The sequence below is a fragment of the Microtus pennsylvanicus genome, chromosome 17 (genome assembly GCF_037038515.1).
Source record: "Microtus pennsylvanicus isolate mMicPen1 chromosome 17, mMicPen1.hap1, whole genome shotgun sequence".
NCBI classification, from domain to species: domain Eukaryota; kingdom Metazoa; phylum Chordata; class Mammalia; order Rodentia; family Cricetidae; genus Microtus; species Microtus pennsylvanicus.
The window spans coordinates 31468805-31496708 of record NC_134595.1 but is presented as its reverse complement, the minus strand read 5'-3'; the positions used below and the strand labels follow the sequence as shown (position 1 = coordinate 31496708).

The window sequence follows — 27904 nt, the reverse complement described above, 5'->3', positions numbered from 1 at the left end:
TGACCTAAGCTACTGCATTGCTGGGGAAGATGTGGACAGCCCCATCCTTGATCAGACAGCAAGGCTCCTCACGTCTTCTCCTCGCTGCTCCTTCCTCCAGCCTGGGGTCTGAGGTACGCATTGCAGACAGGGACTGCGTGCCTTGGTGGTTTCCCAGGTCGGCTGGGGCTTCAGGTTTCAGCAGCTTCTCTCCGGCCCAGAGACACAGCCGTAGGATGAAGAAGAACATCCCAGGTCCCATCTCTGGTTTGTGCGGGACCCTTGTGGAAACCCAGGGAACTGTGTGAGAGTTTTGACTTTTGACTAGTGCAGCCTCACAGAGGTTTACTCAGTGATCTGGGGTGGGGGTGGGGGAATCTATTCCTTGATGTATTTTACAGTGTCACTTAGTGGTGCCCACAGCCCAGGCAGGTGCAAGCTTCATAACACGGGAAAAGCCTGGGGTCCTTCCTTCCTCAGACCCTGACTAGCACTGGGGAGATGGAAAGATCTGAGGCAGTCTGCATCTTACACTGAGGTTGAGTTTTACGACTACAGGCCCTGCCTGTTCACTACATTGGGCAATTTGATTTGTAATGGGGACGGTGATTTGTAATGGGGATCATAAGAAAGCACCCCGATTAGAAGTGGTGTGGAGCGTGCTTAGCACGAGCCATGGCCCTGCGCCGTGGAGCCGGCTGTTCCCAGTCCTGCAGGCAGCTGCCTTTTTGCAGGGGGTTCAGGAACTAGCAGTGGGCAGTGAGTCTCAGGAGTCAGTTGTGTGCGGGAGTGCGGTAATCCTGAAGGTGAGTGTGTGCATATGAGAGCTCCTTGGAAGGCAGCTGTTACCGTGGCTTGGTTTGTTACCATGAAATGGAATTGGTTCCCTGCTTCTTAAACCTCGGCAGCAGCTGCCAGGCGACTTGAAGGCCTCTGGGCTCTGGCTCGCTGCTCCCCTTCAGCAAGGCCCAGGGCCTTTAAGTTCCCACTGATGTCACAGCAGTGGGATATGAACCCAGAACCCTGGCTGTACCTAAGTGCCATGTCCTTTACCTCCCTACCTGGAACCCATTGTCACCCGTCTTTCATCGACTACCTGGGCACTCTCCCTAATTCTAGAATCTGACCTCCGAGGCATCAGCATGTGGAGAGACCGAGACACTACGTTTGCCCAAGCACAGGTAGTTTGCCTTGGAGCCGGGAGATCTGCTGCTTGAGACTTTTTAACTTCTGTGTGTTCTCGAGAGAGTGTGTGCATATGTCTGTTCTGTCTCCTCACCTCGTCATCTACATCCTCAGCACAGCCCGTCCCAGAAGCTGGTGTCTGAACCCTGAGCTTGTTCTCACAGCCCAGGGACCTACAGCAGTGTCTGGGGCCTGAGATGCTCTGTGGTTAGCTGTATCTTCTAGTGGTTAGGGACCCAGCTTACCCCTGCAAAGGAAACCCACAGACTTAGAGCACTACTAGGGAGGACTGTCTCAGGCTAGTATGTAGCAGGGGATGGCTAGTTTTAATTGTCAATGCTATACAATCATCAGGAGACTCTCAGTGAGGGCTCCTCTAGATCTGTTGGTCTATGGGGCGTGTCTGCGGGTGATGTCATTGCCTTAACTGATATGGGAAGGCCCAGCCTGGTTTGGGACTCCAGACCGAAATACAGTCGGAAAAGCTAGGTGAGCACTAACCCCGCGTGCGTTGATTGCTCTCTGCTCAGATTATTGATGGGATGTGACTCACTGTTTCAGGTTCCTGCTGCTTCATCTGCACAGCTAGGATGGACCGTATAGCCTGGAACTGTAAGCTCAAATAAGTCCCTTTGACCCAAAGTTGCTGTTGTCACAGCAACAGAAGTACAATGAGAACGTCCCCCACATGACCCACTTGGTTAGATTGGCGTAAAGCGTCTGGGGAAGGCAGGTGGTATTGAAACCCCCCTTCCAGAAGCTATTCTGGGATAAACACAAGCCAGATCATCACCTTAGCCATATTTTTCACCACTCCCGCTGAGGCGGCAGTGAGCTTACAGCCCACTCCAGTTCTACTGAGTAGCTACCTCAAGTGCATCCAGGTGTCGGGGCAGGTGTGCGGGAACTGAAGGTCTCACATTTATTACAGCCTGTGGTTAAGCCAGGGTTTTCATCCACGGATTTGTGCTTCCTGTTGCATAATCCACGTGGAAGCTGGGACTTGGGCCCCTCTGGCTGGCAGTGGCGCAGGAACATCTGTGAGCAGGGAGGGGCCAGGAGCTTGGAGAAGGGGCTTGAGAGACCCGCTGGGCAGGTGCCCACAGTCTGCCTAGTGGTGCTAAATCCTGCTGACAGTCCGCTGTGATGACTATGTACGTCTCCCCTGTGCGAGCATCCTGCCAATGACACATCACCTCGTAGGACTAGTGAAGAAAACCCAAGACTGGTCCCAGCTGCAAAGAGCCTTCTAAAGCACCTGCCTGGATTCAGACCGTCAAGGCCACCTAACAGCAACTTGTCGGGAATTTACACAGTAAAGAGGAGCCTAAAAAGACAGCAAGTGGCAGCAAGATGATGTGTGGTATCCCGGATGAGACCCTGGAGCAGACAGGACAGTGAGGAGACTCTAGTGGGGAGGTCCAGCGTCTCCCTTCTCTGCAGAGCTGTGCTCAGTCAGCCTGGGTCTGTCTGCGCTGGGCCTCAGTCTTCTTCCCATGGGCAGCTTCCTTGTTCTATCCTAGCCTGGACGTTTAGAGCTGAGCACCTTTAAAGCAATGCTCGGCTCATCTCTTCGAGAGTGAACTTGAGAAAGGGAGAGGAGCGCTGAAGACAATTAATAAACTGCCTGGAATTCAGAGCCCAGGGCACCAGGCCTTGCAGTGAACTGGCAGGTTTATTGGGAATCTGTCAAGGTTCTCACTAATCCTGCTCATGACTTAGGGGTGGGAGGATGGAAAGCAGAATGGGATTAGCTGTCCTGCAAAGTTTACCCAGATACTGAGTCACATCGAGGCACCTGTTGAGTTAAATGCGGTTAGTCAGTGTCTAGAGTGAGCTCAGGTCTTTAAGGTAAGTATTTGTGAGCGTGCCCGTGTGTTGGTGGGGGGGGGGCGGGGTGTATCGCAGAGGACTTTACACTTAAGGTCCTAGTCTTACGAAGACTGTTTCTTTGCAGGACCTCGCTCACACATGCTGGAATCTTCCAGGCCAGCACTTCTCATGTCTTTCTTGCCTGCCCAGAAGGGACCTAGTGATATTGTAAACATCTTAGCCCAGCAGGTCTGGGACGGGGGACAGCAAAGACACTTGGGTGCACTGACGTGGACTGTACAGAGTTCTGAGTGCTTCTCACGTGTTCCCCGTCCGTAGTAACCTGCTGGGCGAGGTGAGATAGTGTCTGTGCTGTCAGGAGCTGAAGGATTGTTGATGGGCAGACCTGTGGCTTGTGGAAGGCTCCCAAAGGAGGGAGAGAAGGAACTGGGTTCCGATCCTGGCCAGGTCCGCTCTGGCCTCCACATCTGAAGCCTCTCAGTTGGGACAGCGGCTGACAGCCCATGGCTTCCATGGTCATGGTGACCATCTTTGCAGGGAGAGGACAAGTCAGGGTGGCTAGTCCCCTGTCTTGGGCCTCTGAGATGTTGTAGTTGAGGGGAGTGTCAGTGGGTAGACCCCCTTGTGGCCTTCCTGTGACTCCTCGGTGTAGGCTGGCATCGGCCTTGCTAGAAGAGAGCCACAGAATAGAATGCCACACAAAGGGGAGCTGGCTGCAGTTCTGTCCTTGTGTTCCTCAGAGGCACTGTGATGGGTGTGCCGCCAGACTTGTCAGGCCCTGGTCCACCTTCTTTTCCAGGCTGGGGCCTCAGGCATTGATGTCCTGGGACCACTCTGTTGAGCTGGCTGCACCCAACTTCATATTCACCCCCCTACCCCTGCGAGCTTCCCTCACAGCCCAACATCACGTTTTGTTCCTCACGCCGGCAACACTGCTCTCTGAATCTAACGTTTACATTGGAGGCCAGTTAGATAAAACCCCCTCCTCCCACCCAGGCTCTTCCTGGTATGCCCTCTAGGAAAAGCCTGGAGGTTTGTGGAGCACTTTTTCAGAGAAGACTTGAGTGTTGGGGGGGAGGGGGGCTTGCAGGGCTTTCAGTCCCCGGGCTGCCATGCACCGCGGTCACAGAAGTTTCTGTTGTAGCTCCCCGCAACACTTCCCTCCTCTGATCTGTAATTATGCCACCCTTCTTCAACCACCCAGAGAAGGACCACGTTTGTTGGCTCAGCCAGTATCTGATGATGCTGAGGTGTGAGGGGCAGGCACAGGTGTCCTCACTGCAGGGACCAGACCCTCCGACCTTTGACTGTATAGAGTCCCATGCCTGCCGCCTGGTTCATCGGGCACTCACTGGGGACCCCTCCTGCTCTCCTTCCTCGTGACAGACTGGCAACTCTCCTCAAGCCTGTTTTGGGGAGCAGTGCTGGCGTGATTGACTCCACACTCCTCCAAACAGAATGCAGCTTTGTGTGATGCCCAGCATCCAACAGTCAACTGGTGTTTCTTGTTGCCAGAGAGGTACAAACACCCCAGCAGTACAGTGCTTCAGGGTCCCCAGGGAGCCCTGGTCCAATGAAAAGCTGAGTTTTTATAGCCATGGCACCTATATTTAGTAGAAGGTCAAGAGCTGGGGTGATCTTCGAGTACCCTAATCCCGCCTGGGAGGAGCAGTCTCACCTCAGAGTAGAATCCGAGGCCACTGTTGAGGTGGCAAAGAGGATTTCCAGGCAGTGCTGTGGGCTAGAGCTGGCTTGCTTCTTTCTCTGAGCAAAATGAACAGGAATCGGGGATGTGCAGAAGAAGCAAGCTGAGTTGTTGTAGGCTCTCAGTGTTCTCAGTAGCTATTGTCACTTCCCTGGGGTGCAAGGGACCAAGCCAGGTGATTCCCTAAACTTTGTGTGAGTGTGTATGTGTGTGTGTGCATGTGTATCTGTATGCATGCTTGTGTGTATATATGTTACATATGTCTATGTGTGTATGTATATACATAATTGCATATATGTATACACACACACACACACATATATATATATATAATTGCATATCTTGGCATGGTCATTGAAGAATCTTAACAAACAACTCTTGTCCAGGCTTATGCAGCCACTGCCAGGTCAGACAGAGAACTTCAGCCCTAGCTTTGGCGGGCCTCAGCTGTTTTTTGTTTTTTTTTTAATTATTTTTGAAAAGATTTAAAACCAAAAAAAAATATGACTATGAGTGTGTTTTTACTTGCATGTATGTATGCCATGTATGTGCCTGGTGTCCAGAGGAGGACATCAGATTACCTGGAGAGAGAGTTACAGATGGTTGTGGACTGCCATGAAGGCCCTGGGAACTGACACCTGGTCCTTTGGAACAGCAGTAAATGCTCCTAACTGCTGAGCCATCTTCCTAACTTCAGTCAGTTTTAGCCTGGCAGATCTTAAGCGTCGAGAGCCATCCTTTTCCTGGGCTGTATGTTGACCCTCCTCTGCATGATTGCAGTTATACCATACTGAGTTCAGGCTGCTATTCCCTCCTGTCTCTGGCTGGCCTACATTCTGCCTCTAATAAAATTCATTGGAATGCTAATGTTTTAGATTGGAGCAAGGCTGGTGGAGTACTTGCTCAGTATGAACAAGGCCTTGGTTCCATCTTCAGCACCATTAGACCAGGCATGCCTGTAATCCCAACACTCTGGGTAAAATCGGGAAAAGTAGAAGTTCAAGGTCATCCTAAGCTATTTTGGGAGTTTTAGACCCAGCCTGGGCTATATGAATCTCTGTGTCAAATCAAAGCAAAATACAACCAAAGGTTGATGTCTCTTCTGTGATTAGATGTGTTAGAATGCTTGGTAACTTGTTGACTTTGTGCACAAACTGCCCTGTGGTTGGGATGAGGGTGGCCTCACACTCTCAGCCAGCGGGGAAGCCACAAGCCTCTGTCCGCTCCAACCACATGATGCAGGAAGCTAATTCCTTCCTGTTGAGCCTTGATGAGATCTCGGCCTTGATTGAGAGGCTGAGACCCTGAGAGAAAAGGGTCTCTTCATTCGGGTAAACCAACCCTGATTCCTGAGCCACTGAAACGATGGTCAGCCTCTGTGGCTCGTGGTCATTTGCTGTGTTCCGTTTCTTTTGGCCCACCAGCCTGCCCTTGGGTTCACCTGCACCATGCATAGCTGATTTTTCCCCCACCTTCACCATGGGCTTGTCTGTGGCATGCCTGTTTTTGGATTGACTTCTCCCTCTTCTCCTGAAGGATGATAGAATGTTACAGGGGAGGGCTTTGTCCTGTCTTCAGCATGTACACTGCCAGTGGAAGCCGAATTCCCTGCACCCCAGCCGTCCCTCTCCCCTGAGCTCCACACTGACCACCTTGTGATACTAGAGCTGGTCAGCCCAGAGCAAAGTGTATCTGATAGACTTTCAGTGCAGGTACAGCTGCCACCCCTCCCCCAAACTCATGTTTTTATTCCGGTTTGTTCCAACCAGAGGATTCTTGGCGTGTTTTTCGGTCTACTTTTCTCATTGAGCCCTACAAATTCGAGTTTTCTAGAACATGGCAAATACTGGCTCTTCATCTGTCTCTCACTTCAAGGACCCCGATCCCACTTCAAGGACCCCGATCCCACCCCCACTCCCCACAGAGGCCTTTAAAATATATAGAGGCTTGCTGGAATCCTTCTGTCCCAGGGGACAGTTGGCAGGGTTGTTTTCCAGGCTTTTCCAGCTATGACCTGAGTGCTCAGGCCCTGGACTCGGCTTTCTGAGCATAGCTCTGTCGAGGTGGAGTGTGGTTTCCATCCGAGAAAGCCCTGCTCGGGCTCCGCTTTTTCTGTGGGCTGCAAAGGAATGTGGGCCCCTGGCTGAGTGAGTGTTCAGAACACACACATTCCTGGAGCAAGTTAAAATTAGAAGAAAAAAACCCCGCCACATTTCCTGCCATTCAGGCACAGGCTCTGGTGTTTGTTTGCACAAAGGCTCTTAGGGTAACAATCTGGAGTGGGTTTGGGAGGAATGGGAGGTGAAGTCATGATTTTTCAGGAGGGAGGTGAGCGGTTTCCATGGAGACCTTTGTTGTGGGCGTCACCCGCTTTGAGCCCTTGCAGCATGATACTGGAATGGAAGGGAAAAATGCTGTCAAACAACTCCTTTTGATAGGTCACAAGAAGAATTTAATTTTATTTGTTTTGTAGAAGGCAGTTGTAAAGGGGCGTGTAGCAATGCACCTCAACTTTTCTGACTACTGACCTCTACTTTCTGCTTAGTCTAGGGGAGATTGCTCCCAACACAGAGTTCTCAGGTACCAGGTTCAGCAGTCTGTCCACACCTGGAGCGTGAGGACTTCGCAGTCCGTGTCCACACATGTGCACTGTGACTATTCTAGAATCATCCATGGGACACAGAGTTTCTGGGTGCCCGCTAGGACCCAGGGGCTTTCCAGTGCTCAAGTGAACAGGGCAAAGGTCTTCATAGAGCATTTATTCTGGAGGAGGAGGGGTGAGGAAAAGGGGAGCTGTGTTTACCAGAAGGAGAGGCAGGTGAAGCTGAGTGGGGGTTGGGCAAGTAAAGTATGCAACGGTTGAGAGAGTGTGTGTGTCCATAACTTTTACTGATAGGGCAAAGAGGCCTTTGCAGATGGAAGGAGCCTGAGGTGTCAGGGTTTCTTGGTGTTTTACTTGGTAAAGAAGAGATTCACGAGCCCCCCACCAGCATCTCCAGCACACGGTTTGGGGCATGGCACTGCAGCAGGACCATCAGGAGACAGGAGAGACGGGGGAACGAGGGAGTCTAGGATGGGACCAGGCTCGTCTTCGTGTGATTCACTCCAAGAGAGGGTACCCCCACTCTTTGTTTGCCTTCTACTAGACCTGCTCTCTTAAAGCTTTCAGTGCTTCTCTATAGCTCCAGTCTCGGAGACTAAGGTTTCAGTACTCACACTGTGCCCAAACATAGCCGGCGGGGTTTCTACCTCTGTTTTAAATGCAAGCATTTGCAAGTCTTTGTAAGAGGTGGTGTACAGGGTGCCACCATGCACTGATGACAGACACAGACTAAGCTAGTATGCTTTGGAATCAGAGGCAGCGACTCGACACCAGGAAACACTAGAAACAGAAGAGAGTTTCTAGTTCCAGACTGCTGACCCCATCTCGTAGGCTTTAACCCTTGGGACTGGTTTTTAGCCCCTAGAAGGGCATTTGATACATCTATGTCTTAACGCTGTGATCCGTAGAACCATGTCACAGCAGTAACAGGAGAGAGGGCATCCGGGAATCCAAGGAAGTCACCTCTGAGAGCCCCAATCCCATGACTTCCAGTGATCCTCAGCCTGAAAACCATCCATTGTGATTTTTTTATTAAACTATATATTTTTCTCTGCTCCCTTTTCTTTCCCCTCCCTTTCTACCCCCTCCCATGGTCCCCACACTCCCAATTTACTCAGGAGATCTTGTCTTTTCCACTTCCCATGTAGTTTAGATCTATGTAAGTCTCTCTTAGGGCCCTAATTTTTGTCTAGGTTCTCTGAGATTGTGACTTGTAGGCTGGTTTTTCTTTGCTTTATGTCTAAAAGCCACTTATGAGTGAGTACGTATGATATTTGTCTTTCTAGATTTGGGTTACCTCACTCAATATGAGTAAGATGATCCATTGTGATTTTATGTAAAAACCAACTATTCGAGCACAAAGGCCCCTCGCTTTCCCCTTCAGATTTAGCTGTGTGCTAATGCATCATAATAATGGAACAAAATATTTGCTTGGCTTTCTGAATTGGGATTTTCTATACCAAACATACTAAGTCACCCTCCAGCTTTGACCAGAGCCAACCAGGAGAGCCTCGTGTTTGTGTCTTGGCAAAAAACCAACCCAGTGACCTGGAGCCAGTTGTACATTTCCCATCTGTTCTAGACTGTGACCCCCTCCCCCAAAGACAGAGCCTTTATTTTAGATTGTGACTGCTCTCAGGAGCGGGATTTGGGGTACCAGGAGGATAAGATGAGGAGAGAGAAAAATACCAATGGGCGAACCGTTGGAGGAATGGTGTTATGAACTTCTGAGGGCTGCACGACGCTGGAGCCTTCTTGAGGACCTGTGAGAATATGCCTTGGAATTGTCCCTGGGGGCAGGAAGCCTGGATCCTAGGGCTGCCTAGCCAATCCTGGTGTGTGGCAATGGGGAGCACCTCTATTAAGGGCACCCAGTGTCTGGAATTATCCTTGCTGCCCCCTGGCAGCGGTCTGTCTGCTATGTGATACCCATTATGGTGTGGTGTCTCCTGTAGTGTGAATTTCTGTAAGGCTTTGTTCTTGACCCCTGAGGGTGACAAGAAATGGAAGTGTATTAGTCGGGGTTCTCTAGAGAAACAGAAGTGACAGAATGAATATATATGCAAATATATTCAAGTATATGAGATTTATTAGAGTGCATTATAGGTTATCGTCTGGCTCTTCCAACAATGGCCGTCTCCCTACGGAAAGTCCAAGAATCCACTATTTTTCCATTCTGTGAGGCTGGCTGTCTCAGCTGGTCTTCAGTATACTCTGGAGTCCCAAAGAAGTAGGCTCTAATGCCAGTGAAGGAGTGGACTTGCTGTCAGGAGTGAGGGCGAGCAGGCAGAGAGAGAGCTTCCTTCTTCCACGTTCTTTCACTAGGCCGCCAGTGGAAGGTGTGGTCCAGATTTAAAGGGGGATCTTCCCACCTCGAAGGAACCAGCTTTAGGGTGTGTCTTCCCACTTCAAACAGTTCAATCTAGAAGGATCCCTCACTGGCATGCCCGGGTGCTTGGGTTTTAGTTTATTCAAGTCGACATCCAAGAATAGGAAATATTTCTGCTCCGTCCAATTGACTTGGAGACGGGTGTCTCCAGACTCGCTGCAACAGTGTTGAGGAGAACGTGGGGGAGAGTTAAAGTGTCCAGAGGCTAGAGGAGCCTGCTCTCCCTGCGGGTCACACAGTCCTTGTGATGCCAGACTTGGGGTGCCATTCTGTCTTGTGTTAAAGCACGCAGGCAACTTCCATCTACTGTGTTCAGCCTCATCTCTCTCTGATTTCTAGCTCGCTTGATAATCTTGCCAAATTGCTGCTTCACAGAGGCAAGGAGGAAAGCAAGCGACGAGGACAGCACGAGGTGACACAGCCAGCTGATGACATCTTGTAACTTCCCATCCCTAGGAGCCAAATGAGCCCTAGCCCTGTAGGGCGGGAACTGGGTTTATAGCGTGCTAACCCTTCAAGTCTAGTTAATGGGGCTTGTGAGGAAGGAAGGCGGGAATAAACAGACACACAGAACAGGAGAGAGACTAAGGCAGAGCCCACCTTCGTGTCTGCACCGCCTCTCTGGACAGGTGTGTGCTGGATTACAAGCCTTTCTGTGCCTGCTTCAGTGTGGCCAAAGTCAGAAGGCTGTGGAATCATGGCAAATGGAGCTAGCCGGCAGGCTGGGTGGTTGCTCAGCCTGGATCACAGATCGAAAGGCCTTCCAAAATGCCTTACAGTCGGACAGAGTGACAAGCAGATTGCCTGTTTTTCAGGTTTGCTTTATTTTTAATTTAAAATAACGTGTGTGCTTAAAAATAGGACATTGCCTGGTGTGGTGGCACACACCTCTAATCCCATCACTCCAGAGGCCAGATACCAGGTCTTAAAAAGAATAAATGCAAATGACAACAGGGTATTTCCTACAGACTGGAGAGATAGTTGAGTCTGTACAACGCTTATACTAGAAGCCTGAGAACCTGAGCACCCATGTTCACAGCACCCATGTTTAAAAGGTGGGTGTGGTGTGCGATTGTAATCCCAGCATGGGAGAGGTGGAGATGGGCAGGTGTCTAGGGCTCACTGGCCAATAGCCCTGGCCTCGCTGGTGGTCCCAGTGAGAAACCCTGTCTCAAAAACCAAGGGCAGATCCTAAGGATGACACCTGAGGCTGACCTCTGGCCTCTACGCCCGCCCCCCCCTAAATGAAAGGAAGGTATTTCTTGCAGTGGGGGCGTTGCTTCATCTTCTGGGTAAGACTGTGGTCATCTCCGAGGAATTTAGACTCGAGGAGTCATTTGGGCGAGATATTCAAAGCACAGAGCAGTGCTGTAATTTGATGCAGGTTTGGGGCTCCAAGCAAACACCACCACTGGCTTTCCTTTCTGTTTCTGTTTGGGGGGGGGGCGTGGTGTATTTGAAAGGAATGGTTTGAGATAACCTATCAGATAAGTGATCCACAAGTCCTTATAAAGTATGCTACCCACCCACCCCCACCCCCTTTCCAAGTTGTTCAGCCCTTGACTGGGATTTCTCAACTAGGACTGTCACCCCAGCCCTCTGCCCCTCCCCCCTCGAATCTAAAGAGAGAAGAGGACTCTTGGTCCGCCATGAGTCAAGCATGGAAAGAATTTGGGTCTCATTGAAAGGCTCAGGCCTGTGAATGCATTTCTCTCTCCATTGCCTCATACACTGTTGCCAAGGTGAGAGGTTACCAAGGAGTAGATTTGACCTGTAGGGAGCAGTACTCGAAAGGTCAGCTGGCAGCCCCGTTCTGGTGGTCCTTGGTCAGCAGGGGACTGCTCTCCCTGTGGCGCCTGCTGTACTGATGGCGGGGGGGGGGGGGGTTGAAAGGGGGGGAGCTGGCTGGTAGGAGTTGTAGAGGGTCTGGCCAGAGCTCTGTAAAAACTGGCAGCTGCCGGGACCACAAGTGATGTTGTTATCTGATTATCCTGCCCAGCATCCGGGAGGGGCCGGAGGAGGAACTGCACTATATTCGATGATAGTGCTGGGATTTGAATCCCTGCTCATGGAAAACGCAGGTCTCCAGCACGGTCACCTTTCCTTGGTCTTGGCAGCCCCCTCAGTCTTTCGTGGAGACAGGAACTCTCTCCAGACCCAGCCACAGCTGCCTTCATATGCTGTAGGCAGGATATTTAACTTTATCCAACTTTGAGGCTTGGGAGGTTGTGTCACCTGTGAGGGCTGACAGAAGGAAGGAAGTACAACCTGGGACGGCATTATGTCCTTGCTTGCAGACATCCGTTCTCAGCAGTCTGCTTTGTCTAGGACTGTTGTCTTTACATTTCGCTCCCCTAATTATCGAGGTTGCAGATGCTCGCTTTATACTGCATTGGGTCACAATCCCAGCTCTGCTCTTCCGTGTCCTCCACAAGAAGATGAGGTCATTGATGCCCTCCCTGGTCTGCCTCTCCCTGGCCTGCCTCTGTTCCTTTTCCACTCAGTGTGCTGGGGACACTGGGGACACCTGTCAAGCCGCCTCTCTGGCTTGCAGAGGACAGTCACTGAGATGACAGATGGAAAAACACATTCCGGGTTCACTATCCCAGTGACTTCCAAAGTGTCGGCTGGCCCTGTGTGCCGTGTTCATTCTCAGGCCTGCCCGTTGACTTCAGAATCGGGAACCTGGACAGGATGGGAGTGGGTATTGGTCTGTGGTACCCAGTTCTCTGCTATATGTCAATGTTCGGGAACCCCAGCCTTGTACAGATTAAGAAATGAAGTTCTAAGCACTTGGGGAAGTTTCTGCTGTATACTTGGTGCTAAGAGTTGTGTGTCTTCTGTTTCAAAGAAATAAAAGAACAAGGTCCGTTCTTCCAAGTGGTTGTGTATGTGCTTGTTGAAAAGACGGAAGGAAACAAACTCACATTGGAGTTTTTCGCATGCTGTGGAGAGAGAGCCTTGTTTGTCAGGCAGGAAAATGAGCTGATGCCAAACCCACCAGGCTTATCCGAAAGCGCATGTACATGTGTGACTGACAGGCACCAATTCCTCTGTTCCCTTTCCGTACATACATCAAGTCCTGCAGGGGAACTACTCATTCCCAAGATCCCCATGGGTGGTCTTTCTTCATTGGTTCCCCAGGAAGGTTTCCAGGTCTTAATCAGAGCACAGGCTGCACCCTGCCCGAGGAAGCAACTCCCTCAGTAGCTTTTAGATGGTGGAAACAGATACAGCAGGTTAGAGACTTCAGCCCCAGGGGAAGGCAGGCAGATTGGGGCATGAGACCACCCTGGGCTACATGAGACCCTGCCTCGGGAAACCGAAAATAAATGAGAACTCTTCTGCTGGTAGCGTCCAGAAGTATGAAGTGGGCCAGACTGTGAGGGCTCTGAGGGAACTGGCCAGTGAGGTGAAGAAGGAAGTCAAAACCTGCACGAACAGTTTTCCAAGAAATGACGAAAACCAAGTGCAAGTGGTTCACCGGCTCCTAGCGCCGGCCGTCCCGAGAGCGGGCTAGGGGCTTAGTGCTCAGCTGGGCCCTGGAATCACAGGTTACTCCTGGCCGTCATGGGGGCTGGTGGAGCTGACCTGCCCTTGGAAGGCTTTGGGAGGCACCCTGCCACTGAAGGGGTCAGGACTGCCGCTCTCCTTTGCGAAGGAACCCTGGAGTGCCTTTCCCCTTTCCAGGTTGGAAGCAGCTCAGGATAACTTTGAAGTTGGGTTGGGTAGGCTCTCGTTTCCCGCTGTGGCCACGTCCTCGCCTTTGTGCTTCTTTCTGCCCTCATTGTGCTGGCTGCCCTTGGCACCACGCCTGGCCTCCGGCCCGCACCTGTGGGTGGGGGCCCACTTGCCTCTGGCTTGAGCCCTCGGCCGCCTGGCCCCGTGCCTGTTGCGTAAGTAGCCTGGCATGGAACGGGGGCCTGTAAACATCTCTGGAAAGCCAGGAAACAGGTCTTTCAGCTTTGTGGGCCAGAAGGTCTCTGAAGCTGCCTCACGGTTTAGCACAGAAGCCCTACAGGGGACATTAGCTGACACGTTAACTTCTTCTTCAGTAAGATGTCAGGGTAAGGGCGCTAGGTGTGAGCTTCATGTAATGCCCACCTCGCAAAACACTCGTCTTTTGATTCATTCCACTCATCCCCCAACTATTTAAAAATACGTAAGCATCTGGTAGTGTTCAGAAGTATGGAGTGGGCCGGACTGTGAGGGCTCTGAGGGATCTGGCCCGTGAGGTGAAGAAGGAAGTCAAAAACTGGACGCACAGTGGGCCCTACAGAGAGAGATGGCCACATTTGGTTCAGCTCACAAGCCATACTTGCCCCTGGTGTGGGGCAAAGACTCAGCTGTTTCTGTCTCGTGTATACATTCTGGAACCTCAGCACTTGCCCACGGGAGGGCAGGGGATACAGGGGTGAGACTTACTTGGACCATACATGTCTGCTCGAGTTGACAGAATGCAGACCTTGAGGTATATTGACTGGAATAGGGAGCCATGTGGGGCCTTTCCTGAAGATCTGTAACAGATGAGGTGGGGGAGGACCTTAGCAGTCTTAAGTCTGTCTCCCTCAGCAGCATCCAGAATAGTAGGGTCCTGTGACCCTCTCCCGTCGCTTTGCAGATGAGCCTGTGGGGTGGGGTGAATTATTTGATGGACAGTTTTGACACAGAACCACAATTAACATTTTTTGCAGTTCTGGTGCCTGGAGTTCAGCATGGGTGCGGAGTAGAGACAGAGGAGGCTCCCTCAGGGGTCGCTGTGAGGGGCTGCCCCCCGCCCCCCCCCCCCCGGCCCAGCCTCAGCTCAGGTGGCACATGGAGGCCTTTGGCCATCGCCAGAATCACATTCATTGTTGTAACCATTTGCAGCGCATCACCTGGTTTTACGGATTAGGGCCTTAATCTCATTTTACCTCCTTAGACATTCTCTCTCCAGATGCAGTCACATTCTGAGATACTACGGCTGGGAATTTGGTGGAGAGGTCACCCAGGAACGTGGAAACAGAGGAACTTGCTAACCATCCTGAAATGGGGTGTGGACAGTCTCTGTCTCTGTGTAGTTTGCTGCTTGAATTTAGTGGGATGGTGGCCGTGAGCCTTCATCCGGCCTTCTAGCACTCAGATCGTGTCAAGCTCTGAAATTTCATGTCCTCCAGGACCATGAGAGGTGACGAGGGTGGCCTGGACACTCTCTCGTTGGACAGCATGAGAAGATACTGGTGCTTTGAGACTCCTGGAAACAAGGCAATGCTGTCCTCTCAGTATTGGGTTTATAGGGAGTTCCCCAAATTCTTCCCAGTGGTGACAGTGATGTTTCTTGAAACATCTGGATTTTATGACAACTCCATCCACTTACGTTAGGTCGTATGATTATCCTAGGAGTCATGACTGTGATGGGCCCTGGCTCCCTCGTCGTACCCTTCCTTTCATTGCGCAGAGACCTTGGGTTTCCAGAGAGTTAGAGCAGGAAGAAGAGAGGTGGGGAGGGGCCATCTGGTCCTGTCAGATGAGCGTAGCAGCCCCCAGGAACCCCTCCCTCGCGTTCCTCAGCCCTGCATTGGCAGGTGGTTAGTGGGGTACCTCTGGGTTGGCCTGGTTTTGCTGTGCTCAGGGTCTTTCCCTTCTTGATTGTGGGGTCTTATAAACTCTCTGATGGGGATTCCCAGTACTGAGGACTTGTTTGACCTAAGAACGGCTTGGCTGGCCATTCTCCAGCAAGCCTGACAGCTGGACTGTGGTGCCTGCCTGGTGTCCTAAATGGCCCCTCCCATCGGTCTCCTTTGGGATTGAGGTGTCTCTTTTTTATGAACACTTCTTACATCGTCCACGCCTTTTTGGTGGTATGCGTCAGGTTGAGTGGTGTTTTTCTGGGGCCCCTGATGTCAGATGCTGCTGGTGTGTTTGCAAGGCCCAGCTCTTTTCTCATGTGGCATTTTTGGGGGGGGTCCTCTGCCTCCCACCTTTTGGCACATCTGAGGTTTGTGTTTCCAGTGAAGCCCTAGTGGGTGAGGTCTGTGCTCTGAAATCTCAGCATGTGCCCTGGCTACACAAGGAGGGGTTGTGTGTTACATGGATGTGGGCCAGGTACACAGATGCTGGTCTGTAACGATTTGGGGCATGGATACAGGTCTGTGTGCATGAGGACTGTTGCAGGTGGAGTGACTTTTGAAGTGGGAAGGTGTCCAGAAGGGATTCTCCCTACCCTGCCCAGGACTACATTCCTATAAATGCCCACAGCTGCACAGCCACCCCGGTTCTCCAAAGAGCCTGGGGTGGATGGTGCCAGGGACTCAAACCGTTAGCCTCACCACATGGTGCATGAAGGTCGAGTCTACCCTTGCTGGTGTGATGTGGGATTCCCCTCTATATGCTGTGAATATGTTTTATCACCATTGGTTAATAAAGAATCTGCTTTGGCCTATGGCAAGGCAGAATAAAGCCAGGCAGGAAATATGAACAGAGATCTATAGAGAGAGTAGGCAGAGTCAAAGAGACACCATGTAGCTGCCAAAAGAGAAAGACACCGGAACATTACCGGTAGGGCACAGCTTCGTGGTAATACATAGATTAATAGAAATGGGTTAATTGAAGACATAAGAGCTAGCTACAAATACGCTGAGCCATCAGCGAACAGTATTGTAATTAACATTGTTTTTGTGTGATCATTTGGGTCTGGGCGGCTGGGGTGCGGAAGCACGCGCAGCCTCCATCTACCCTGGTGGTCAATCTTTGGCTGTCTCACTGTGTCACCAAGATATCCCCTCCTCCCCAGTATGTCAGAAAGGTACCACACTGCTCCCTTGGGTTGGAGTCTGCCTGGGTTCAGCTGCCGCTCAGATAATAGCCAGTGGCAAGGGCAGGCTGGCGCAGAGGGGCTGCTGTGATCCTCGTAGCGGGGCAGCTCTGGGTGGCCCACAGTGATGGATCTGATGTCTGAGTGTCATCTAACCTCACCCCCGCAGGGACCCTACCAACAGAGCCCACTCTCAGAATCTTCTCACACTGCCCTTTCTGTCTCCTAGGGCCTCCAGCTGCACCTGGATGCAAGGCTGCATCTTGGAGTTCTTCCTCTGACACCAGGAGGCCAGCATCCCCCAGCAGGTAAGCAGGCCCTTGATGAAGTTGCTGCCCAATAGCAGCAGCATTTGGTGCCTGAGGTGCATGGACCAGTGAGTGTATGTCACCCACGGAGAGGAGGGAAGGCTCCCAGCACACAAAGCCTCGCCAGAGCAGAGAGCACTAACTTCCGGAGGTTACTGTCAGAATCTCCTTTATAGCCTTCTCTTTCTTGATGGCCTCCGGCTCACAGTGTGCCCAGCTGGGGAAGCACAGTTGTCTGAAGCTGGCATCTGTGTATTTCCAGGATGGCCACGTTCCCTCTTACTTTCTGTGAATTCCCATTCATGTCCTGTGACAGACCCGTGGAGCAGCTTTTTCTCTGGTGGCAGCGTGGGGCAGGGCCAGTTACCCGTCCTGCCTTTGCACAAAGGGACTGTTATTCTAACACGAGTTTCCCAAGTCCAGTGTGGAGTGGTTCGTTCCATTGGCCCCCGGGGTTATAGATTACCCTCCCCGCCCCCCCCCCCCCCGCGCCTCTGCCCCCATTCCAGGGGTGTCAGGAGGAAGAGGATTAGTTCCTGTTTCTTCTGACCTTTCCCTTCTGGCTGTCTGCAGGACCACTGTCCCGAGTAGTCATTGGGGGAGGAATTTCCACATGCTATGGAGGTGCCTCGTGTCTTTCCTTGCCCAGTGGAAAGCTCAGAAGGCTGAAAAGGGAGTTTGAGAGACAGCTGCTGGGCCGTGTCATCTTCCATTCTGAAGGATGTACGGGTTTATATAAAGCCTTCCACTGGCTACAAGGGCTAGTTAGGGGTTTTCTTTAAACCCGCAGACCCTTCTGTGAAGCCAAGTAAGCTGCATGTTTGTTTCTGTGTCTCTCCCCTTCTTCTTTGTTTTATCTGTGTTCGAGTCTACACGTGCACTAGGGTAGGGAGAATGCCTGGGTGCCCTGGGCTACTGCGAAGAATGCGGGCGCTGTCAGTCCCGGGGTCAGCGTTCAGGCTCCTGAGGTAGGTTTGAATGCCCAGGAAGTGGCCAGCAGCAAGGCCTTTCCTTATAAGTGCAGCTCCCTGCCCTGTAGGCGTCCATCTGTTTGGGTTGTGGAAACAAGCTGAGAGCCGGTCACATTCCTCGCGTTCTTTTGGCCTGGCACTGGCCAGAGGGGGGCCAGAGCTTGAAATTACTGTCAGTGGCTGCCCTGGTGATTCTCTTTGGATGAACTCAGGGAATCCCAGAGGAAATGGGGGAGGGGGCTGCTTTTCCCCTCCTCCACCTCTGCTCTTGGCTATAGGGTAGAGCCTGGCTGAGGGGGGGGGCATCCTGATCTCTGTTGGAGGAAACTAAAGAGACTGCGCTGTGGCCCCTGTGGTAGAGGCTGGCACCTTGACACCCAGTACTGGCCCGGGTGGCATTTGTGTGGTTTGCTTTTGCTGGCACTCTGCCGGATTCACTGGGCCAGCAACGTGTCAGGGAAGAGGAAGTAGGAGGAGACGTGCCCTAGGGTGGCTTTGCCATCTCAAATGAGCCACCGGGACTTGGTGTCTCCCACCTGAGAACTCAGTGAGGTGAGGCAGGCTCTGTTTGCTCACCCTGAGGTCATGCATCTTTGGGTGAAGTTCAGGGACTGGACGTGGTCCTCACAGCTCTCAAAGAGCCCAGCACTCTGAACTGTGATACCTTGGGGTCAGTTCCTGTGGTTTTTGTTCCAGAAAAACAAATGTCCCATGTTCTTGGTCTTTAAACTCACAGCTTGATTGGCCTGGAGGTCGCTTGGATAGAGAGCTCCCCAGGATTTCTATGGCCAGAGTTCTGGTACTGGCCATTTCTGTGGTTTGCTTGGAGCACCTGCAATATAGGTGTAAAAGCTTAGCCTGGAAATCTTTTGCCCTATGCCCATGCATGTTCCATTTAAAGGGATGGACCATGTCAGGGTGTGCAGGGTCTGGTCATCCTTGAGAACAGTGTGACTAACCCACGGACCTGTGATTCAGTCCAGGGGTCTTGCTGATAGGTTTGCCGCCAGTTAAAGAACTAAACTGCAGGAAAAGTCTTGAGTGCCAGAGGTTGCATGTGAGAAATCTCAGATATCAACACCAGGAGTGGACAGAATCGCCAGTTGAAGAAAGGCTTTTGTTGGGGTTTGAATACGCGCAGATCCATGGAGAAAAGAGCCCTCTGGAAAGCAGAGGCAAATTCAGTCTCTTAGGGCTGTTTTTTCTTTTGTTTTGTTTTGTTTTGTTTAGGTCTCTGAAGTTCTCCCCACTCCCAATTTCAGGTTAGTCAGTTTGGAGAGAAAGATAGCTTGGTCGATAGGCCCACAGCTGCTGTGTAACGCGTCCTGATCCAGCACTGAACACGTGGAACCGCTGGGTGGGAGACCACTGCCGGCAAGGCCTTTGTTTGAAGCTGCCAGACTTTTGTCCCAAGTTTGGAGGGTAGGGAAGAAGCAGAGATTCCGCCCATCTTTTCCACCTTCCTGTCTGTCTACCAGCGAGACTACTCCTAGTCTCTCACCTAAAACAGTTAGAGGTGGGCGGTCCTTGGGCTTTCCACAGGTCAGGGAACCCTGATTGCTCTTTGAGCAGATGAGGGAGGGGGACTTGATCGGGGGAGGGGGAGGGAAATGGGAGGCGGTTGCGGGGAGGAGGCAGAAATCCTTAATAAATAAATAAATTAAAAAAAAAGCATATACACACACAAAAAAAAAATAAAATAAATAAAACAGTTAAGAGTGCAGCCCCACAGGTAAACAGGGAGCCTGAAGTCATGGAGAACCTGAGCCCTTTGCTGTCCTGCCACCCCCAGGCTCCAGAGTGTAGACTTCAGAGCCAGCCCTGCAGCTTCCATGACCACTAGCTGTTCTCTGAGGCCCCAGGAACACTCTACGCACTTCCCGCTTTACCAATGAGCCAAGAAGCCTCTGAGAGGGCCTCATTCAGGTTTAGCCCAGAGGCTTATCATGGAATAGCAAAGCCCAGGCCTAGGATTCTCCGGGTTTGTGTGCCCTCATAGCCATCTCCTGCCCACTCCTTCGATGGTACCTGGGAGGCCGCATAAGCCATTGGGCATGTGCTGTATCCCTGGTCCCTTTGCGGACCTGTAGGGAGAACTGCAAAGTAGACATTAACGGGCGAGCTTCATGTTAGCACGGCAAGTGTCTTTAAAAGTCAGATATACAATTAAGAAATTTAATGAAATTTAATGAGGGTTCCTTTGATCCATGGTGATGGGACTTTTTCTTTAGGGGTTCAAGTGAAGACACTCCATGCAGCTGTCTCCTGTCTGGACATTATAGAGAGTCACTAACACATACGGGTCTCAAATGCCCCTTACAGACCCACATGTTGAAGGAAGGCTTGGCCGTCAGCCTGTGTTTGCCACTGGGCCGCGACAGAACCGTTAGGGGTGTGGCTTTATGGGAGGAGGTCATGGGCTCACTATTGAGCTGTGTGAATTAGGATCAAGTGACACATAGGGCAGGAGACACTGGCTGAGTCATAGTAACTTATGCCCCCAGCCTGACACACCCTGAACCCCATCTGGCCAGGTGACAGTCAAGTGCAGAGTCTCTCTCTGGATGCCCGTGGGTCTGTCTGGGGTCAGGTGTGATCTCATAGTTTCTGGCAGGTGATTTAAGAGGCTCATGGCCCGCAGTGTCTCCGGGAGGCCATTCTTGGCATCTTCCAAAACATCTCTGCCTTGAAATAGCCATGAAGTCTGTGCATCTTCATTCAGGAAGGGACTACAGCTAAAGGTGGACAAGGTCAGCAGCGGTGAAGGGGGACCTGGGGAACCAGGACTGGGAAAGGAGCCTAAGCCTGCTCATGGCTTTTAAGTGGTCCTGATGGCCTTTTAACCTTCCTTCAAGCAGGTGTGGCCCTGGGGACAAGTGAGACATTCTCATCATACTTGAGACTTTGGACGGGAGGGGTGTGGTTGAGGGGAGCAAAGGAAGGAAAGTTCCAATGTTGTTTATAGTGAGGGCTTTGGAATGTCTTGATGAAATACACTTGGATTTGGAAGGCCCTTCCCGTCTAATCAGAGAAGCTCACTCACTCTCCAGCCCCCTTCCTAGAGTCCCCGAGCAGACTGACATTCAGAAAAAAACCCTTGGACAGTATGCACTGCTCCCTTGGTAGTCACAGGGGTGGGAAATGAGACCTAGGACCCCTCAGGCTATCCCGTCCTGTACCTCAGTGTCATATTGACTGCAACCTGCCCGCATCTTCCCACATGCTCCCCTGCAGCCGTGCGTGGCTCCTAGTACCTGATACAGGGTGAGCGCTGTCTAGTTTACACGGCGTCTTCTAGAGGAGGTAACAGTCAGGAAAGACTCTGTCCACGTTTGCTGCAGACAATTGTTTTAATTCTACCTGTGTGGGGGGTATATATAAATGTGAGTTCTGGTGCCTTTGGAATCCAAAAGAGGGGCCTGGGTCCCCCTAGAATTTTGATGATATCGACTCCTTCCTTCCAGGTCCTCTTGGACCACCACTCCCACATCCAACTTCATGTCCTCTTCTTTTTTTTTTTATAACCTACTGAGTCTAGTCGGTGCTGTCTTTGTTCGCAGAAGTGTGAGACCAGACCCTGGAGCATGTCCAACCTGCCAGTAGAGGTGACTGCAATTCCTGGGAATCCACAGGTGCTCTAAGTGATGCCCCGAAAACAGCATTTTACACTACCCCTCCCCATTCTCCTGCTCATACATTCTTGCTCCCCCTCTCCTCGACCTTGAGGAAGACGGATGTAAATGACTGAATTCCCACAGCCGGTTAGTCTCAGCACATTGACCAGTCGCGGAGTCTCTGGGTTAACCTCGGCCCCAGACACTTTTTTTTTTGTCTAAATATTTTCACCTGTGGTTGTTTGAATTCATGGATGCAGGAGCTCTGGTAAGAAAGACAGTCTGTATTTATTTTCTTAGCCAGTCCAGCTTTGAACCGGCTTTGTAGCCAAGGATGATTTTGGACTCCCAATTCCCCTGCCCCCACCTCTGGAGTGCTGTGTTTATATAGTCATGTACGCCATGACGACCGGTTTATGCAGAACTGGGGACCAGTGATTGAACCCAGGGCTTTGTGCTTGCTAGGCAAACACTCCGCCAGCTGAGCTGCATACTCAGCCCTGTGTGTCGTTCTTGACTTCTTAAAATTATCCGCGTAAAGAATTTATAAATGATCTTCTCAAAGCTGGGTGTGACAGCACATACCTATGAGCTCAACATTTGACAGAGGCAGGAGGATCTCTGCAAGTTCAGGCAGGTAGGGTTACGTAGTAAGACTCTGTCTCAGAAACAAAACAAAACAAACAGCTGTCCTCAAAGCACAGGCATTTTTGGGTTCTAGCCATGATAGCATTTGCATAAATTAGTGTATATTTACATAGATTAATTTAGCATTTGCATAGATTGGTTTCCCCAACAGTAAACATGAAGCCAGGGTCCGGGAAGATTCTCAAAGAACACGGGCGATTGAATGTGTGCTCAGACCCGATGGAGAGGAAAGGGACTAGGAAGTCGAGGGAGATCCAGAGTCTGAACACAGCAGGGCCTGGGAGCCGGACCTTGAGGAGCGAGGTTGCCCTTCAGGAATTGCAGAATCACGGTCACCCTCTCCTGTGCATCCTGTCACCAGGTCTCTGCTTCTCACTCAAGGAACGCCTGACCCAGGGGTGGCTGCCAGCCTTTGCACAGATATTCTTTGTGGGACGTGGCCCTGGCCACTGGGGATTTCTCAATAAGGGACCAACTTGGACCTTCCACTCCTGCAGTGTGGTCTGCTGTCTTGGTGTGTGGCACCCAGCTGTGACTGTCATTTTCCCTTGGACAGAGACAGGGGCTGGAGCCACAGAGCCCCACTGCACTGACAGTAAAGAAGCGGAGATCTGAAGACGGGTAGCTTGTCCAAAGTCTCCTTGAGGGGTCACCTCTCCTGCCCCTGTCCAGTGCCCTGCCAGTGTCGCCGGCAGCCCTGGACTGCACACTCAGTCAGCACATCTGTTCCCTTTCCCTTGACATTGCCCACACTCTGTCCACACTCACCCTAGGGTGGCTCACAGGGGCTCCGAAACTCCTACTGTTCCTGCAAACCTTCCCAGGTACAGTGATTTTTCTGCACACCTTTGCCATATTCTTTCTTTAAGTTTAAATGCTTGTTTTATTTATTTTTGTGTCTATGGCTGTTCTGCATTTTGTATCTGCACAGCAAGTAAGTACAGTGCCCCCCGTGGCCAAAAGAGGATGTCAAACAGATCTCCCTGGTCTGGAGTTAAAGATGCTTGTGAGCTGATGTGTGGCGCTGGGAACTCAGCCTGGGTCCTTTGGAAGAGTAGCCAGTGCTCTTAACTGCTAAGCCCCCTTTACCAGATTCTTGAAGGACTGGCTGTAAAATTAGCTAATAGCCTGGTTTTGGAAGAAAGCCTCCCAAGCAGGCTTTGGAACTTAGCTGAACATGGTCTCATGTCTCCCAGAAGCCACTGAAAGAGATCATCATCAAGCTTGAATCCTTGATAGATTTTATTTCTTTGGCATTTTAAAGCCCTTATGTTAATTTGCTCACCTTTGGAACCACCCGCCTTGTGAATCCCTGTGGAACTTGGTTGTCCTTGAATGTGGAGGTACTTTCCAGCCATGAATGCAAGCCCAGGAAGCAGGTCCTGAACAGGTGACAGCAGAGGTTCCTCTGAGCTGACTGAACTCTTGGCGCTGAGGTGGTGGAGTGTCATTTGAGGGGACTTGCCAAGGAGGTGGGTTAGAAGTGATGTTCTCTTCAGACTCGACAAGGGGAACATGCTGAGACAGTCTAGGCTGTTCAGTGCTGAGAAACTCCTCTGCTGTTGGTTCATGATTTCCAGTAGGCTTGTCTCCCTTGATCCTCTCAAGGCCAGGTGGCTTGGGCCAAGCGTTCGTTCATGCTGCTCTCTGCGTTTGAGGTACTTGTGCCTTCAGGTTGAACAGCAATTAAACCGAAGGTTGGCAGCTGGGAGAGATCCATCCAGACTGAGTCATCAGGACTCAGCGCCATTACCCAGGATCCCTCAAATATCCATGAGCTCACATGTTGCCAAGCCAAAGAAGGTTCTGGAATGGCACAGCTCAAGAAAGAAATTGCCTGGCAGTAGCAGAATGCAGAGAGGGTGTGCCTGAGCCTCTGGCTCCTGTGGCATGCCGAGCACCTCTCTCCTGTGTGGCTCTGAGCTCTTGGTCTCGGGGGAGCTTGGCTTCTTGAAGAGTGGCCTGCACCCACGTCACCGTGGAATCCTTGACTCCACCTGGGTGCCAAGTTTCGGTGGATTGTTGAACTTGGCCTAACTCCAGATAACACCTGGAAATTCTTCCAGTGTGGCATACGAGTGGGCTTCAAATTGAGTACCCCGAGGGTTTTTTTGGACACCCACCTCCCTCTGGACAGCCCACGACTGCCATGTGGGCCTGCTCGGTCTTCAGTGATGGTCCTGGAAGCTCCCGGGGGCCAAGGACAGCTGACTGGCAGAACTGTGCTCTGGCTGGGACCTTGGGCTGTAGGTGTCAGAAGACTACTTGATGGATAGGGCAGCATCCCCACTGAGCAGCTGGGTGTGTGGTTACTGAGAAAGACCTCTCCCCTCCGACCTCACTCCCCCCTCCCCCTTTATCCCACTTCCCAAGTGGTTCTGGGGGTGAAGGCTAGATCTGAACTCTGACCTTAGCCTCTGGCACTGAGTGGCTCCAATGACCTGCCATGCCTTAGTTTGCTCCTCTAAGACAGAAGTGAGGAGCTCAGCTCTGAGTGGACCCACACCCAGGTGAGACGAACCTTGAGTAAAAAGACATTGCACCCACAGTGGGGTGACAAGATGCCGGAGGCTGCCCCTCTTAAATGTCTGTATCAAGGGGGCGCTAGGCCAGACACCTGTCCTTCTCTAAGCTGGGGTCAGGGTTTGCTCAGCCTTTGAATTGGTTTTATAGGATCCTGGAAAGCATGCGCAAGAGCTGCAGGCATCTCTTCCCTGTTCTTAGTGTGTTGCTCCAGGGACGCCATCAGACACTATGACTCCCTGTTGGTACCTCTAACCAGCTGCTGCTTGCCGGTGACACCCTAGGGACGCTTGCCTCCACCTCCTGCATTCAGCATTTTCTCTTCGTAGGGCCACCTCTGTATCTGGCCGCAGGTTTTCTTTCTGCTCATCTCTGCCTCGATCCTGAGAGCAGTCATTCTCTCACTGCCCACGTTTCTCGGTCCAGGCGACTTACCAGACCATTCTTCATGTGTGTACAACCATGGACAGACAGTCACTAACCCGTCACGGTCCTGGCGGCATGGCACCTCCTCAGAATCACTCTGTTGACCATCTAAAAGTGCTGGCCAGTGTGGTCACAATGTAACCACCGTTTCCCTCCAGCACATTTACAGGCACTCCCGGAGGTGATGCCGCAGGCATTCCCACTCTGTTCAGGATAGCTGCTTGCTCTGCTGACCCCGTCTCATCAGGTTTGCCTTGGGATGTCACAGCTCCGCGATTGGTTTATCAGATGCACCCTGTTGAAAGCTGTTAAAAGTATACGGAGTGAGGAGGGTTCACTTGTGCTTTCTGCTTACACTGGGTGTTCCAGGACGGTCTGAGTCAAAGAACATTTGAGAATACATTCTGCATCGGCCTGCAACTTCCGGTGTGTGCATTCTTCCCCTTCTTCCCCTTTGTTTGCCTGTTGGAGATTCAGTTATATTATGGTGTGCATGGGCATTTCGTTTCTTTCTATGGCTGAATAGTCTGTTCCTTCTTCCGTGACCATCGGGTCGTTTTTACCTCTTGGCAGTGGTGAATGATGTAGAATAAGTTGTTTCTTTTTATTTCTGAAGCTGACTTCTCACATCCAAGCTCTCCGAGATCCTTAGCCATTAACCCCTGCGACCTCCTTTATCCCTGACCCTAGTCTGTCATGAATCCCCAAGCCCTCAGGCTTGGTCTGCTGGTGAATTCCAGCTGTGAACCACGTGGGTCAGTCACCCATCCTTTGCCGCTGTCCCCAGCTACTGTGCATGTCACAGTAGTGCCCAGCAGCCATCTTTTATGGAGCCTCGGGAATGCTAGGACAACCGAGATTGTCCAGGTGTGCCCCCGAGGTGACTCACACGGGAAGCTGGTGAGGAAACAACCTTCTGGACATCCTTTAAGCTGTGACAGCTGAGTCTACCCTGGGAACCTCGCTGTTCCTGCTGTGAGTCCATTTGAAAAGACTTCCCAGGCTGCTGGGCCGCAGGAAGTGGGGGAAGAAGGAATCACGGCAGGCTCCTTTCAACCACACCTGGGGATACCCAGGCTTCTCTCCTGGGGATCCCTGTCTCCTGTATCCCTTCATCATCCCCACCACCCCACCCACATCTTGCACATCGTTCCTTTCCCGTTGGGCCTTGATGATGGCTGTTCTTGTCCTAGTATTGAGTGATGTCCTCCAAGGTGGAGCTGAGAGCTGCACCCTCAGTCCATCACCAGCCTGGACTCCGCAGCAGGCTAGGCCAGCCTTCTGCCTAAGTGTTGAGACTTCAGAAGTTGACACACGTCTTCTTTCAGGAAGGAAGAGAAAGGGGCGAGTGTGTTACGAGGGTTAAAATGAGCCCATCTCTGACACCAGTCAACATAGGACATCTAGGACCCCCCGACTGGGTCCTCCCATGCCAGGTACCCCACTTGTTTGTAGCTCCCGCTGGAATCCCACTGTCTGTCCACTCTGTGCCCCTGGCCATAGAGACGCCTCCAGTTAGAAGCAGGCTTTAGCCTTTGCCGTTGTTGAACGCCAGCCCTCCTGGTTCCACTGCTAATCCTCGCCGCAGCCACCTGTCCTGGCCCTGGTGCTTGGAGGGCTGCTGCATAGAGAAGCTGAATGTGATGCTGATGTTGTGCTCAGAGCATGTGCGGAAGTTTATGGTGCAAAGGAAAAAAGGACGCTTAGGGCAGACAGGCAGAGAGCTGCCTGGTGTCCTGCCTGACCCCCTGCAGGGCAAGTGCCTGTATTCAGTTAATTTAGGGCTGCTTGCTTCCCAACTCTGATCCAACCCCCTGTGAAGAGACAGGCTGACCAGGATGGACATGGGGTTGGAACTCTTGAAGGCAAGCAGGAGAGGGAAGTCCCCAAAGGAAGATGAGGGCTCCCCAGCCAGGGATGAGGAGAAGAGGAAGTGCACTGGGAAGATGGCCTTGCATCTCCAAATGTCCCCTGACCCTCCTCTCCAGTCTCATGAGGCCTGAGGTGGACACTTGGTTCAGAAAGGCAGGAAAGAGGATGTTTGTGAGCCTGGAGGAAGGAGATTTCCAGTTAGACTGCAGGGCTGGGCCAGCCAACCGGTGGGAGGGAGGCCTTGCTGCCGCGGGAGCTGGCAAGCTTCCAGCTACCCAGAGGGCCCCAGAGTAGGGTCCAACGGAGCCAGACAGAGGTCTGAGAGGACCACAAGGTCCTAAGCAAAGGACCGAGTTGCAGCTGACAGAGGTGGAGCCACTTTTAAGTGTTGCTCCTTTGGTGGCTGCGTCTCTGCTGGACCCATTGCCGCCCCTGTCGTGTATAGCCCTGTTCCTTAGGCACTTTAAAGCTATAGACAGAGAAGCTTTGAGAAACTGCCCTGTGCCCTCTGGCTCTAGGTCACCCTGGCCCTAGTCCCGGGAACCTCTCCCCTTGTTCCTTTCCATAAGAATTGTAAGAAAACAAGTCAAGATTCCCAGAAGGCCCCAGGCCTGGCTGAGCCCATTGTCCCAGGAAAACCTGTCAGGTAGGTTACCCATCACTTACCTCTGCTGGGTTCCAGTCGGTGGCAGAGGCTCCCCTGAAAAGCAGGCAGATTCCCACAGAGATCACTTTGTGCCTTGACTCTGAGGAGAGAAGAGAAAGCATGGAATTGCCTGTTCCTTTACCAAGTCCTGCTCACCACAATCTTTTCACCCAATGAGGTAGGTTCAGTGGATCAGGGACTGCTGGAGGGACCAGCTTGAATTTCTCTTCCAGGCCTGGAAGTCAGCTGATTTGCATGAGACTTGTGTTCCCATAGCTGTGAGCACAAGCCTTTACAGCTGACCTTTTGCAGCGCTTGTTTAAACAGAACCGGTTCCTTTAGAAACCACCAATCTCTGGAGCATTTTAAAACCTAAGCACTTTAAGGCCTGTTGCTTGGGGGGAAGGGAG

At 51.7% G+C, this 27904-nt stretch overlaps 1 protein-coding gene across 3 annotated transcripts in view; it reads left to right on the top strand.

Annotated features, from left to right (window-relative positions):
- Sh3bp4 (SH3 domain binding protein 4) overlaps window positions 1-27904 on the top strand; it is an 82167-nt gene that overhangs the window by 16378 nt on the left and 37885 nt on the right. Inside the window, exon 2 of one of the 3 annotated variants that reach the window (XM_075951239.1) lies at window positions 16716-16794. The gene's annotated coding sequence lies outside the window, so the exon portion shown is untranslated. Of the gene's footprint in view, window positions 1-16715; window positions 16795-22588; window positions 22852-27585; window positions 27673-27904 lie in introns of those variants that run through there. The other 2 variants (XM_075951241.1, XM_075951242.1) reach the window with 2 other exon arrangements.